The 13,403-nt window shown below is 29.9% G+C and overlaps 1 long non-coding RNA gene across 1 annotated transcript; it reads left to right on the top strand.

The window, feature by feature from the left end:
* Positions 1-6: 6 nt before the first annotated feature.
* On the top strand, positions 7-6,612 carry LOC111086521. Its single transcript, XR_002611256.1, has 2 exons — positions 7-2,562; positions 3,454-6,612. It is a non-coding gene; the product is annotated as an uncharacterized LOC111086521 (long non-coding RNA).
* The last annotated feature ends 6,791 nt before the right edge of the window (positions 6,613-13,403 follow it).

Here is a 13,403-nt window from a genome sequence, read left to right as displayed (position 1 = left end):
CACTGTCAATATTTAAAATAATATTCTTTTGTCTCACACTTTTCTTACAAAATTTGTTAAGAAAACTTAATTGCTAACTTGCTAATCTTTCATTTTTATTTATTGTAAATGAAAATTTATGATCTGTTGCACTTAAGACACTGAGTAGATTTGCTTTTACATACATCCAAATTTCAATATTATCAGAATGTCGACTATAACCTTTGTAGTCAGTTCATTGTCAGAGTTTGGTATGTAAATTCTTTTTTTGTGTATTCAAGATCCTTTTTAACCCAAAACATGTTAGTCTTTATCCTTTTCATACTGAACTTTTCTTTGTTTTAAAATTATGTAGCATTTAAGATAGTCCTGTTTCATAAGGCCCCATAAAATAATACATTTGATAATGATCTAAATGTAAACAACAAAAAAATAAAAGTTCTAAGAGTGCATACAAAGCATTGAAATATATGGCTATCAATTTTGAAAATTGGAAATTTCTTCCACTTAGAGTAGACCTGTGGCCAAACATTTGTACATTAAAATAATTTATTAAAATGTTAAATGGATGATGAAATTCCATAACTTCTAAGAAGCATTTAAAAAGTCATTATATATACATGTACTTTGACAGTACTAAAAGCTAAAAAATGTCCTGCTCTGAACTACAAGCATTACATACTTGTATTGGAAGTTTATAACATACAGACTTGCACACTTTTGCATAATAATTGTGTTTCATATGTTAATATAATACATAGTGTACTAATGTTTAATGACGTGTTGCATCATAAATGTTTCATATGTGAACATTATACACAGTTTACTAATGTTTAATGAAACACTGCATTAAAATTGTTTCACAAGTCAACATTACACTAAGCTTAATAATGGTTAATGACATATTGCATCATATTTGTGTTTCATATGTGAACACTGTACACAGTTTACTAATGTTTAATGATACATTGCATCATTACTTTCCTAGGTCAGTGTTATGCTCAGTTTTATAATGTTTAATAATACTATATAAATATATAACTATATAACTGTGTTTCATATGTTAACAATGGCATCTTTGTGTGAATAAAAAGTTTACTTTTTTGAATGCATGTTGATTTTTTTGCTTTATTTGAAATGTATTTATATCCAGACAGAGCATTATTTTGTCGCTACTTGATAGGTGTGATACGTAATTTAAGAATGCCCATCAAAGTCCCACATAACATCCATGCCTGTTAGATTAAGAAAGTATCATGAACATGTTCTATATAATTACTGATACTGGGATTGAAGTGTTGTTACCATAGACTGAAACTTAAATTTAGTTCAACAAGAAGTTACTATAGTTAGTTTGTTATGTATTTTTTATGTACTGTATTTTAATTGAATGTGACAAAATACCATATGCTATTATATGCGAAACTGGTTTATCAGTATTGATTGTTTTGCAGTATTTTTATATGATGTTGCTTTGTAAGTAGTATTCATTGTAATATATACTTTATAATACTTTTTAATCCTATAGAATTATGCCTCTGTTTTCTAAGATGAACAAAAATTGTATGTTTTGATTTATGGTAAAATGTTTATGAGATTACAATTCAAATTTTGAATAGAGGATAAATTTATCTAAAAACACAGCCAAGCTGTCACCTTTAGTTAGTTTATTAATTCCAACCTGTTAAGTATCCAACATAATTAAATGCTTGTACATGTGGGTTTTCAGTTTTCCTAGCTACACAGAATGAGCTTACCAAAAACATAGAGAATACAATTAGGTTTAGTAGACTAAAGTAGCACATTTATCATGATCAAGTATTTTTTTAAAACATGTATTAGATAGACCATGCTATATTTCAGAAAAGACATTTCTAGGGTAAGTCATACAGACTTCTTCAGAAATTGGCTAAAATGTAAAATAATAAAACCATTTTATCATACCAAATATTAAGAAACTTGTATGGGCTTATTCATTCTAAATCTCACCAAAAATAACTTAAACTAAACACCATATTACACTATAAGATAAATGCATATTGATTAACTGAATTAAATTAAATTCAAAATTGAAAAATAGCCATAACTACATTATCCTAAAAAAATAAATGAAACTGTGAAAGATAATTCTAACTGCTTCTATTAAACAATTTTAAGTTTAAACCCTTTCTTTACAGATTACCTCATCTGACTAGCTATTGGAATTTAGACACAATTGTATAGTCTCAATTCTCTTTTTGATGTTACTGATTTACAAGATGGCTCATGAGGCAAGATAAAAGGAAAGATTTCCCAAAAAAACTTGTTAACTAACATGCCCAAAACTGTAAAGAATCAAGTATTGGAAGCAGAGATTTTCAAAGGAATTTTATTAGCTACATGCACATGACAGAAGAAGTGTTATAGAAGCAGAGTTTTCCGAAGGAACTTTGTTAAATACATGCACATGACTGGAGAAGCGAGTTGTAGAACTAGAGTTTTTCTAAGGAACTTTGTTAACTGCATGCACAAGACCAAAGAAGTGAGTTATAGAAGCAGAGTATCCTGAGCAACTTTCTTAACTACATGCACAAGACTGAAGAAGTGAGTTATAGAAGCAGAGGTTCTTAAGGAACCTTGTTAACTACATGCACATGATTGAATAAGTGAGTTATAAAAGCAGAGCTTTTCTAAGGAACCTTGTTAACTTCATATACCAGACTGGGTAGAAGCATGCAGTAACTGGCAGAGAGAATTCACACAAATTTTGGCTTTGGAAGAAGAAAAAAAAAAGGCATAAATTAATATATAAAAGTGTATAAGAACTTGTATCAGTTGCAGATCTTAACACACTTAACTGAGAGAAATAACCTGCAAATTTAACTTTATGTATATTAGCTGAGACTTAAGAAAAGTTATAAAGATGCATAAGATGATTTATGTATTTAGACAGACCTGTAAATTATAAAATAAGCTTCTCTTTCTTTCTTTGTGTAATGCTTGGTCTAATATATCATATACATATGTAGTTTTTAAAAGAAAAGTCTTAAAAATCTTTAACATTTTACTGTTATATTCTTATTTAAAGTTTGGTGATAAATGTTTTAATATTTATTGTTACTAAAATTTATGTTGTTTGCTTCTCAATTACATTTATTCGATATGCTATGAATATCCAAGTAGATATTGTGTTTTCAAAATTTAAAATAATGTTATTAAAATCTGTGTTAAAAAAGCAACAAAAATCACTTGAGTTTTTCCTCAAGTAAACTAATTAATTTATTTGTGTGATATTCAATTGCTCAAATATAGAAGGCTGTAATTATGAAAGGCATGTGATTCCCAATTAACTTTCGCACATATATATATATATAGCATGAATTAGTTATTTATGAAATTTTAGAATCTTCTGTTGAAAAATGAGTAATTGTTAGCAATGGAACCAAAACTGTTTGTAAAACCTGAATTAATTATAGATGGGTATTTCCTCCACAGCTTTCATTGTTCAACTACATGATAACGAATGGACAAGTAAAGGCAGTTGTGGATTACCAGCTGAAGCAGAAGAGCTCTTGTGTAACTTATGTGGCAACTTTTTTCGAACCAAGAACTCACTGAGGGTTCATCGCAACTATATGCACAAAGCTTTGAAAAAACATGTTTGTGGTGGTTGTCAGAGAGCTTTCAAGAAGTCTTTTGATTTGAAAAGACATAAACTTATTTGTAAATTTCTAAATTGAGCAACAATATGAAAACACAAGTTGGATATTGTAATTTCAACCATCTATACATCTCAAATGTTGTAGGTGAAATCAGAAGTATCAAATGTTTTAGTTGAAATTCTGTTCATACTTCTTTGCCATTGTATTTATGTTAGAAATCGGCTCATAGTTTTTAAATCTCAAAAACTATAAATTCAGCAGTCTGATTGTTAGTGCTATATTTTTTATTTCCAAAGTTTGTTTGCTTTGAACTTAAATCTGTACACTGTGTACTTTTTTTATTCCAGCAATTTATGCTATATTTAAGCTATATATATTTTCTTGTAAAACAACTTTTATTAAAATATATATCAAGTGTTTTATATTGAAATATATGTTGTTGTTATTGATATATATATATACACACACACACATAAGGCAAATGTGAAGTCTAGAAGAGTGAACAAAAGTAAATCATATTAGTTGTCTAAATAAATAATTTACGTTTTACTGAAAGATCCAATTCCTCCACAGGTTATGCCTTCCAACCTCTCCATGAAGACTGGAGTGCGACATCAAGTGGGAAAATCACACAACAACTAACAGACAATGTGTGTAGCCTATGTGGAAACTTCTTTCGCAACACTAACTCCTTGAGGGTCCACTTGTATTACATGCACAGAGCTGTGAGAAAACATAAATGTGCTGGATGCCAAAAAGCTTTCAGAAAGCTTTTCGAATTGAAGAGACACATGAAAACTTGTATATACATGTGTTTATAAAGTGTTTATGGTCTGAAAGTTGTGATGTTTACAGAACTTTATTGTATTTTCACTCAGTAATATTGATTATCACTTAAACACTGTAAAATATTTTAAATTTATAAAAGGGAAATTTGGATGACTTATTTCTTTAGTTATGTTAGGTCTAAAATATTTTACCTTATTGTCAGTGTTTTAAATACATAACATGAATTTCCACAGAAAAAGTTTATGTTCAACTTATGTGCATTACATCTTTGATTTTTTCTTAGCCCTAAATTTGTCAGATTCATTTTTCTAACCCATGTTTATATGATGATGAGGCCATGAAATAGATCTTATAATTACAAAATTGATTAACTAACTAAAGTTATGATTCTGGTAGCTACAGAGGTTGAGTATGTTATATTAAAATTATGTTGTTAGCCTGTGTTGTCACATCTGGTCATACCCTGTCTGACAACCATGCATATTCATAATACCCTTCCAGCATAGTTCCATTGCAAAAGGTTCCATCATAGACTGTCATGTTCCAAGCACACCTCTCCACCCTAATGCTTTTCATAATCTATCTAGGGTAGGTGGATGATGGTTTCCTTGCACCAGTTTCAACAATTTGATCATGCAGAAATCCATAGGCACTGCATCATAAAGGTCCACAGATATATTTTCATATGGAATAGCATGAACACCCATTTAATTCTCCAGCTGCTTGAGATGTACAACAGTTGAACAAATATGTTGCAGAAGCAACTTCTGTACACCCAATTTTTGTTATGTTTCAGAAAGAGATCTTTATTATTTATGTTTCCTGGAACACATGAATGGCTTTTGCCTCTGTCTTTTGTGTTTCCTGGATTCTCAGATGTTATAAAATGCCACACATTGCTTACTATAGTTGGATTACAACTTATTGCATGTCTCATTCTAGATAGTCCAGGTGTCCCAAGTTGATCCATATTCTTTTGTTTTCTACTGCCATTAATTACAAAGGCAACTTCTTGGAAATTATTAATCCTCAATCTGAACACATCTTTGTGATCTGAGTGTATTAATATTTTGCTTTGGAAAGGGCTATTACATATCCTTCCCAAAAGCAATCAATTTTTAGTGGTATCAGAAGTACTTAAAAAATGCAATCACTGTGAAAATGTATTTCTGATACATGTAATTCCATTGCAACTTTATATCGACTGTGGTTGCCACATTACTTGCTTATTTTAATATTCAAAATCATTCTAATATACTCAGTCCTCTTACATGTGTTGTCTGAATAAGTTATCAAACTTAACATTTATTGATTTTCATACTTTTCGTTTTTGGATCTTTGTAACATTTTGTTATCAATGGAAACTTACGAATATGGTCTTAACTTGGAATTTCACAAACTTTTAAGTTTAATGTTTTGAAAACAGCAAGTATTAGTTATTGCATTGCTCTATAATAACACTTTTAATGTGTGTGAATAAACAGAATTTTTAGCTGCCATTTTAAAATATTTTGAAAAGAGCTGAAATATGAATAAAGTTATAAATGTTGGTTTAAAATTGTAAAATACACACAATTATTTCACAAAGGATAAACATCACAGTACTCTCTTGTTTAACAACGTGCCTAGCATTTAATGACTGTACATTACTTTAATTTCACAAGGATTAACCATCATATGACACTTCTGTTTTATTAACTTGCTTAATGCTTAAAAACTGTACATTGAATTCACAAAAGTTAAGTATCACAGAAAACCTCTGCTTGAGTAATTTGCTTTACATCTAAAATTATATAACCAAGGGTGCCCGCAGAAAAAAATTAGGGGGGGGGGGGGTCAAGTACCTCAAGTTTGAAAAGATTATGAAATCGAAATACAAATACCTTATGATTTTCCAATAATGTAGAAAAATAATTTTACCTATCTAGTAATTTTTTTCTTTTTGAAAATCCAGGGGGGTCAAGTGACCCCCCCCTGGCCCCATGTATATAACAATTGTGAATTTTGTAGTAAAAGCATGAAATGTGACGTGTTAGTCAGATTGTACTCTTCATATTCAGAAAAGATGTATTTCTGCTTTTATTCTAAATGGTTGTCATCTGTATAGGATATTGTGACCATTTATTAATATTTTGTTCGTTTTACATGTATCCCTTGTCATGGAAACTATGAAATAAATACATACTTTTGGTTATTGTCAAAACAGCTGTTAAATACACTTTTTTGTTCATTAAACTGCATGAAATTCTTTTAAAAGTTTTATCATCATTCATATTGGTAAAATCTTGAAATTTTAAAATGCTATGACTAAATAAACAAACTCCAGAATATATATGTGCACAAGGCTATTCTAAAGGTGGGGGGAGCACAGAGAAAGTGGGGTACACTAGCATCATTAATGCTTTATTTGTTGTCTGTCGAATGCTACTTTCTGGTGTTATTCAAAATAACATATATAGCACATTTCTTTACAAAAAATCAGGTTTCAAGTTATTAAGTCCAAAAAGATAAACGACTTTAAAACTATGAACAAAACTAAATCAGAATATGTTTTATCAAACAGTCCAGTCTACAAAATATGGATCTTTGTGATGGTGTCATTTTTGCTTTATAGTGTTTTAAGTATAAATTTGGCCAGGTGGTTAGGGAGCTTGACTCACAATCTGCAGGTTGCGGGTTCGATTCCCCATCCCACCAAACATGCTCGCCCTTTCATCCATGGAGGCATTATATGTGATGGTCAATCCCACTATTCATTGGTAAAAGAGTAGCCCAAGAGTTGGTGGTGGGTGGTGATGACTAGCTGCCTTCCCTCTAGTCTTAAACTGCTAAATTAGGGATGGCTAGTGCAGATAGCCCTCATGTAGCTTTGTATGAAATTCATAAACAAACAAATAAGTATAAATTTACATATTGTTTGTCTTGAAGTTTGACAGTGCACTTGCAAAACTGTCATCATTTTGAGAGTTGAGCCCTCATCAAGACACACTGAAGTTAACATTTCATCACAAAAGAAACAGAATAATTCAGTTTCACATACCTTTATTTTGATTACTCTAACAATTAAACTAATCTGAGAATAGTTTCCTCTGTTAATTTTCCTTTCTTCCCTTTTAATACTGAAAAGTGTTGAATTTAATATTACACAATTTATGCCATTTTGCTTATGCTTTAAGAAATACCTTTTCAACATTCTGAATAGATAATAGTAGTCAATGAAATCTGAATTGATTCTCTGCTTGTGTACCTAATGTTAATATTGGTTCACTTTAAATCTACAGACATGTAAGTGATTCAGTAAAATGGTATGCTCGAATCCCGAGATTGTCTGGCATTAAGATTTAGAAGGTTGAATGAGTATAGAAGAAAACTTTATTACAAGCTTAACACAGTAACATATGTACAATGTTTAGATAAGGTTTTGTCAACATCAAATACAAGAAGTTAACTTAGAGACAGTAATATGTATATAGTATGAAACAAAAAGTCAAATGGCTGCAGATTGCTAACGACTTAGTAAAGGTATCTTGACACTCCAGCGTGTTGGTTTAGAGTGAGGTTGTGTTCTTCAATTTTATGTGTAGTACCTTCAAGATATTTTGGAAGGAATGACTAAACTTTTTAATTATATAAATCTAATAATATTTTTGGATATATAGTTATATAATTGTGGAAATACATTGGCAATATTCTTATGTACAAGATAAGGTTTTTAATAAACTCATTATTGCAAGATTTCATCTAGCTATTGCTTCTTTTGTGATTACTGAATATGAAAATATAAAAAACAAGATGTTAGGGAGTGTTTAAAAGTGCATCTTTTGTAAAAAAAATATGTCTTGCTTTTAAAGTTATCTTCTTTTTCAGAATTTAAGTTTTTAGTTTATTGATTGGAAAATTTAAAAACTTCATATAGGATTTAATTTCTGTAGCATTAGAAGCTGTGATTGTGTTTGTGTATTTTCTTACAAAGGGTAAGTGTCTTGTTCTGAGCTTTTCAAACCTCGGTATTTTCTTTTTTTTCTGATAGGAAATTATCCATTCAGTAAACATCTATTCAAAGGACATTTATGCAATTTAGAAAAAATTCTCTTTGTGGCCATGTTGAATTTTATTAGAAGTTATGTGGCTATAAAGAATTCTTCTACAGAATACTGTTTTGTTTTGTTGTTCACTAATGGCTTAATTCTTTCAAAGAATTGCACATATCTGCTAACTTATGTAGATTTTACATAACACATTTCTGTTTTAGTGATATGCTCTTAAGTTTAAAATTGCACAATTACACTGATCTCAGAGAGGTTGAACTTCACATTACACATTAGATTTAATGATTTGCTGTTATGTTTAGAACTTTAAATTACATTTATTTTACAGAAATTGAACTTCACAATACACATTTGTCTTGATGACTTACCGTATCTTTTAAAGTTTACATTATCATACTGATTTCATAAAGGCCAAATGACTGTTTTTATTATATTCAATACTTTTTATGATATTGATTTCCTAAAGTATTATTGGCATGTTGTGTAATTGTTGTAATGATTTATTCCATAGCTCAAATCTTTTTACATTACATTTGTCTCATGTAAGTAACACAGTAAACCCATATGGAAGTGACTAGGTTTATACATTTATATACTGCAACTGCCAGACTTCCACATTAATTTTATTTGTTCTTAGTGTTGGTTAAATTATGTAGTTCTGTTAACATAATCCAAACTCTGTGTGAGTTAGTAATATATGTATCCTTGTAAGAACTCTTCACTCCTGTGTCCTTGGTGTAGATTAAGTTAGTTGTACTGACACAATCTGAACTATGTGTGAATTAGTAATAAAATTATCTTTGTAAATACTGTTCACTCCTGTGTCCTTGGTATAGATTAAGTTGGGAAGTTCTACTGAAACAATCAGAACACTTTGTGAAATAATAATATACTTATCTTTGTAAGTACTCTTTATTCCTATGTATTTGGTTTAAGATAAGTTAGTTCTTTTGACATAATCCAAATTCTGAGTGAGTTAGCAGTACATTGCTTTGATTACTCATATCTGAACTTATGTATGTTGGCTAACAGATTACACACTTATTCCTTCTACATGTAGGAATTTCTGAAGGATGTCTAAATGCAATCTTTGTACCATCTGCAAGTATAAATTTAAAGATTTACTGTATAGCTTAAAGTTATTCTGTGCCATGATTTGATAAGCTAATTCATAGTGTTAATTTTATGTATGAACATTTTCCATAAGTTTATTGTTAGTGATTTAGTCATTTTCCATAAGTTTATTGTTAGTGATTTAGTCATCTTTCATAAGTTTATTGTTAGTGATTTAGTCATCTTTCATAAGTTTATTGTTAGTGATTTAGTTATTTTTCATAAGTTTGTTGTTAGTGATTTAGTTATTTTTCATAAGTTTATTGTTAGTGATTTAGTTATTTTCCATAAGTTTATTGTTAGTGATTTAGTCATCTTTCATAAGTTTATTGTTAGTGATTTAGTCATTTTTTATAAGTTTATTGTAGTTATTTACTTCTTTTGCACTTGTTTTATGTCACTTGCACTTTGTTCAAAATCTGAATATTTTATTTTGTAGCTCTCATTTCTCTTTTGCTTTATTTTATAAAAAAGGAGCCAGTATGTTGTGTTAAATGTATTTTTGGTTTGTAGAAACTCTATGGGTTATTGAAATTGTATGTTAAAATGAGTGTATATTCTTGACCTGCAGTTGTTATATGTAAATTATTACAGATATAACGTTTTGTGTATCGCTTGATAGAGTAAATCAAGGCTGGAATAAAAAATGTCTATCACTTGTGCAAACCATTGATACAATTTTTTTTTTAAATTGAAACAAGTTTATATGTACTGCTTAAAAGCAAAAAACTAAACTATCTGTAGTGATAGTTGGTGAAATTTGAGAATATTTCTAATATTATAACTCTAAGCTATTATATATATATCTATCCTGTAAAATGTTTTTAGGTCAAAGGTATCGATGGAGAATGATGAAAGTGCAAACTCCTCTAGGGCTGAGATTCCAATGTCCTGACTGTAAAAAACTGTTTAACTCACCCAACACATTACAGAATCATCACTTTTTCCAGCATCAGAACAAGGGCAAGTACAGTTGTCAATTCTGTGGGAAGATCTTCAGTCGAAAATCAAACATGAGAAAGCATTTCTGTGGCTACCAAGTATAAAAATGAAAGTCTCAAGATGGGATAGTTAAGTAAGACACCTGTATGATTCCTTCAAGTACACCCTTGTTTTAATACAGTAACCATTGTTTCGATGGTGAGAAAAACTGTCATCAGTGAGTAAGTAAACTTAAGTAAGGGCAAAGTGTGAACTAGTATATAAAGAAAATTCTGGATCAACTTGAACAGGTAATATGCCTTGTCAGTATCTTATATGGTACTGAAGAAATGCTATATTTTTAAAATTTTTGTTTTAGTTAGTAATGCATTATGAAAGTAGATCTTTTGTAAAAAAGAATCTTTCTTGCTTTTAAAATTACCTTCTTTTTGAAAACTTAAGTATTTAGTTAATTTATTGGAAAATTTAAAAACTTATAGGATTTAATTTCTGTAGCATTAGAAGGTGTGATTTAACTTCAGGAATTCCTAGGAAAATTTAATCTAATGTTAGAAAGTTTTTGCTTTACTTTAGTTACACTGTATGTAATTAGTTTGTTGACCTTATAATTTTATCAAAAATACAAGATTATCGGGTTATTTGCATATATTATGTATGTCACAGATATTGTTGGGTTAAGTTCAGAACAAAAGTCATATGTTGCTTAAGTAAATAAAACATTTTAATTTTCAAGCCAACGTAGTTAACAGTCTTCAAGTTGGACTGGTATAGTGTGTTCAGGATTCAAGCAGAATAGTGACTTCATTAAAAGCTGAAATACTTGAAAAGCAGTCGTTGTATATGGCTAGCATGAGCTAAAATATTAAGAAATAATTATATCATTGTGTAGTTTTTAGTTGGACTGTTTTTTAGCCTAACAATCTGTTAAGATGTACACATACCATGTACCAGTTGTAATAGCAGATTTGCATAGTCAAGATGTACTGGCAGACTTTATTAAGCTACACTGAGACTTAAAGTTTATGTTTTGGCTCACAAGGTTGACTTGGCCAAGTTGCACTGAGTAAATGTTTTTAAAGTTGACAGAGCTTGTAAAATACAAACAAAAACCTCGGAGGTGACACACACACATACACAAAAGAAAAAAAAGCTAAGTGTGTGGGTAGCATTGCTCAAAACTTCAACTTTGTAAAATTATTATTGTGTAACAATTTACAGCAAGTTCAAAAGTGTAGACCAGATTTCCAATTATGTAATGCTTGAACAAATCAGCCATACAAATTACAGAGATTTAACAATAACATATAATAAACATTACAAATAGTATAGTTTGTAAATGTTTGAACAGAAATGCACTTAATATTATAAACTTCAGTTAAGCTTAGCAGAGATAGTATAAACCAGGTAAATGGCATTAGTTTGGATGGTGTTGAGTAATTAGAAAACCCAGTAGAGGACATAAATTCAGATGGTGCTGAGTAAGTACAGATCATGTGAAGGGTTCTAGCTTTGATAGTATTAAATAGGGGCATTGGTTAACATGGTGTTAATTAATTTGAGATCAAGTGGAGGATACTAGCTCTGATTGTACTGTGTAAATAGACATCAAGAAAAAAGAACTAACTCAGACAGCATTGAATAAACAGGGATCAGATAGAGAGTACTAGTTCTAATAAGTTAGTAATGCACGCTTAAGTTGCACAGTGCTTGTATTTTGTTCTTTTGAATAAAGTGTTGTCATTGATATAGTATAAGTAGCAGATCATTTTCAGATGGAAAAGGTCATGTTGAGGCTTTTAGATTACATTAAAGAGGATTGAATAACTATTTCTAGTTTTGAATTTATGTATAGAACAACACAAAAATACATTAAAGGTAATATTGCTCCCCAAAACTTATTGTGTTTGGACTGAAAATATAAAAGTTAAAAAATTTGATAGTTATTTTTTCGGAGTAAAATTGATCATAATTTGGATTGTGCTATACGTATTCATTATTTCTGGTTATAACTGCATTCATCTGCAAATTAGATATTTTAAAACCTGAGCTGAAATTTTATATGTCTGCACAGTTAATTGTGAAAAATGTTCAATCTCCACATGTTATAACCATGAACATAGTTTTTGTGATTGGAATCAGAATTTATATCTGTACATAAAATCCAGTTACTAACTGTAATGTTGTGTTGGAAGGGTAATAAAACAAAATCTGTGTACTGGAAAAAAAATAAAAAACAACTTTAATTCTTATTTCAGTTCAGGTAACTTTTTCAATGTTTCTTGTCAGTATATGTGAATCAGTCATATGGCTTTGATTATTAATACTCTGTAGTATTGTGTTTGTATTGAATCAAATAACAAAAAGGAGTGAATTTTATGGTGTTTGCTGCTTTGGTGAAATGTTTTGTTTTTTGTGTTTCTTATGTTATTCTAGAACTTAATAACACTACATGCATGATTCAACAATTCTGGTAAGATTGACTAAAAGTTTTTAAATGTTTTATGACTGACTGATTGCTATACATCTTTCATACAGAAAAATCAAACTGTGAATTAGTTTTTTTTTCTTAATTTACAACTAAGCATGCTCATTGTCCATAGGACCAAGGTATCGGTGGAAGAGGATGTGGATAGAGACTTCAGCTGGGCGACGTTTCCAGTGTCCAGAGTGTTACAAGCTGTTCAACACATCTAATACCTTACAAAATCATCATTTTTTTCAACATCGACACAAAGAAAAGCACTGTTGCCAAATATGTGGAAAAGGCTTCACCAGAAAATCCTATTTAAGAAGACATATTTGTGTTCCTCAGTCAGGGTTTGAATAAGGAATTATTGTAGTAGTGAGGAATTTGCATTTTTAGTGACCTGATATAACTTAGAAAATTCAG

This window comes from Limulus polyphemus, unplaced genomic scaffold (assembly GCF_000517525.1).
Source record: "Limulus polyphemus unplaced genomic scaffold, Limulus_polyphemus-2.1.2 Scaffold1164, whole genome shotgun sequence".
Classification (NCBI taxonomy): domain Eukaryota; kingdom Metazoa; phylum Arthropoda; class Merostomata; order Xiphosura; family Limulidae; genus Limulus; species Limulus polyphemus.
This window is presented reverse-complemented; position numbering and strand designations above follow the sequence as displayed.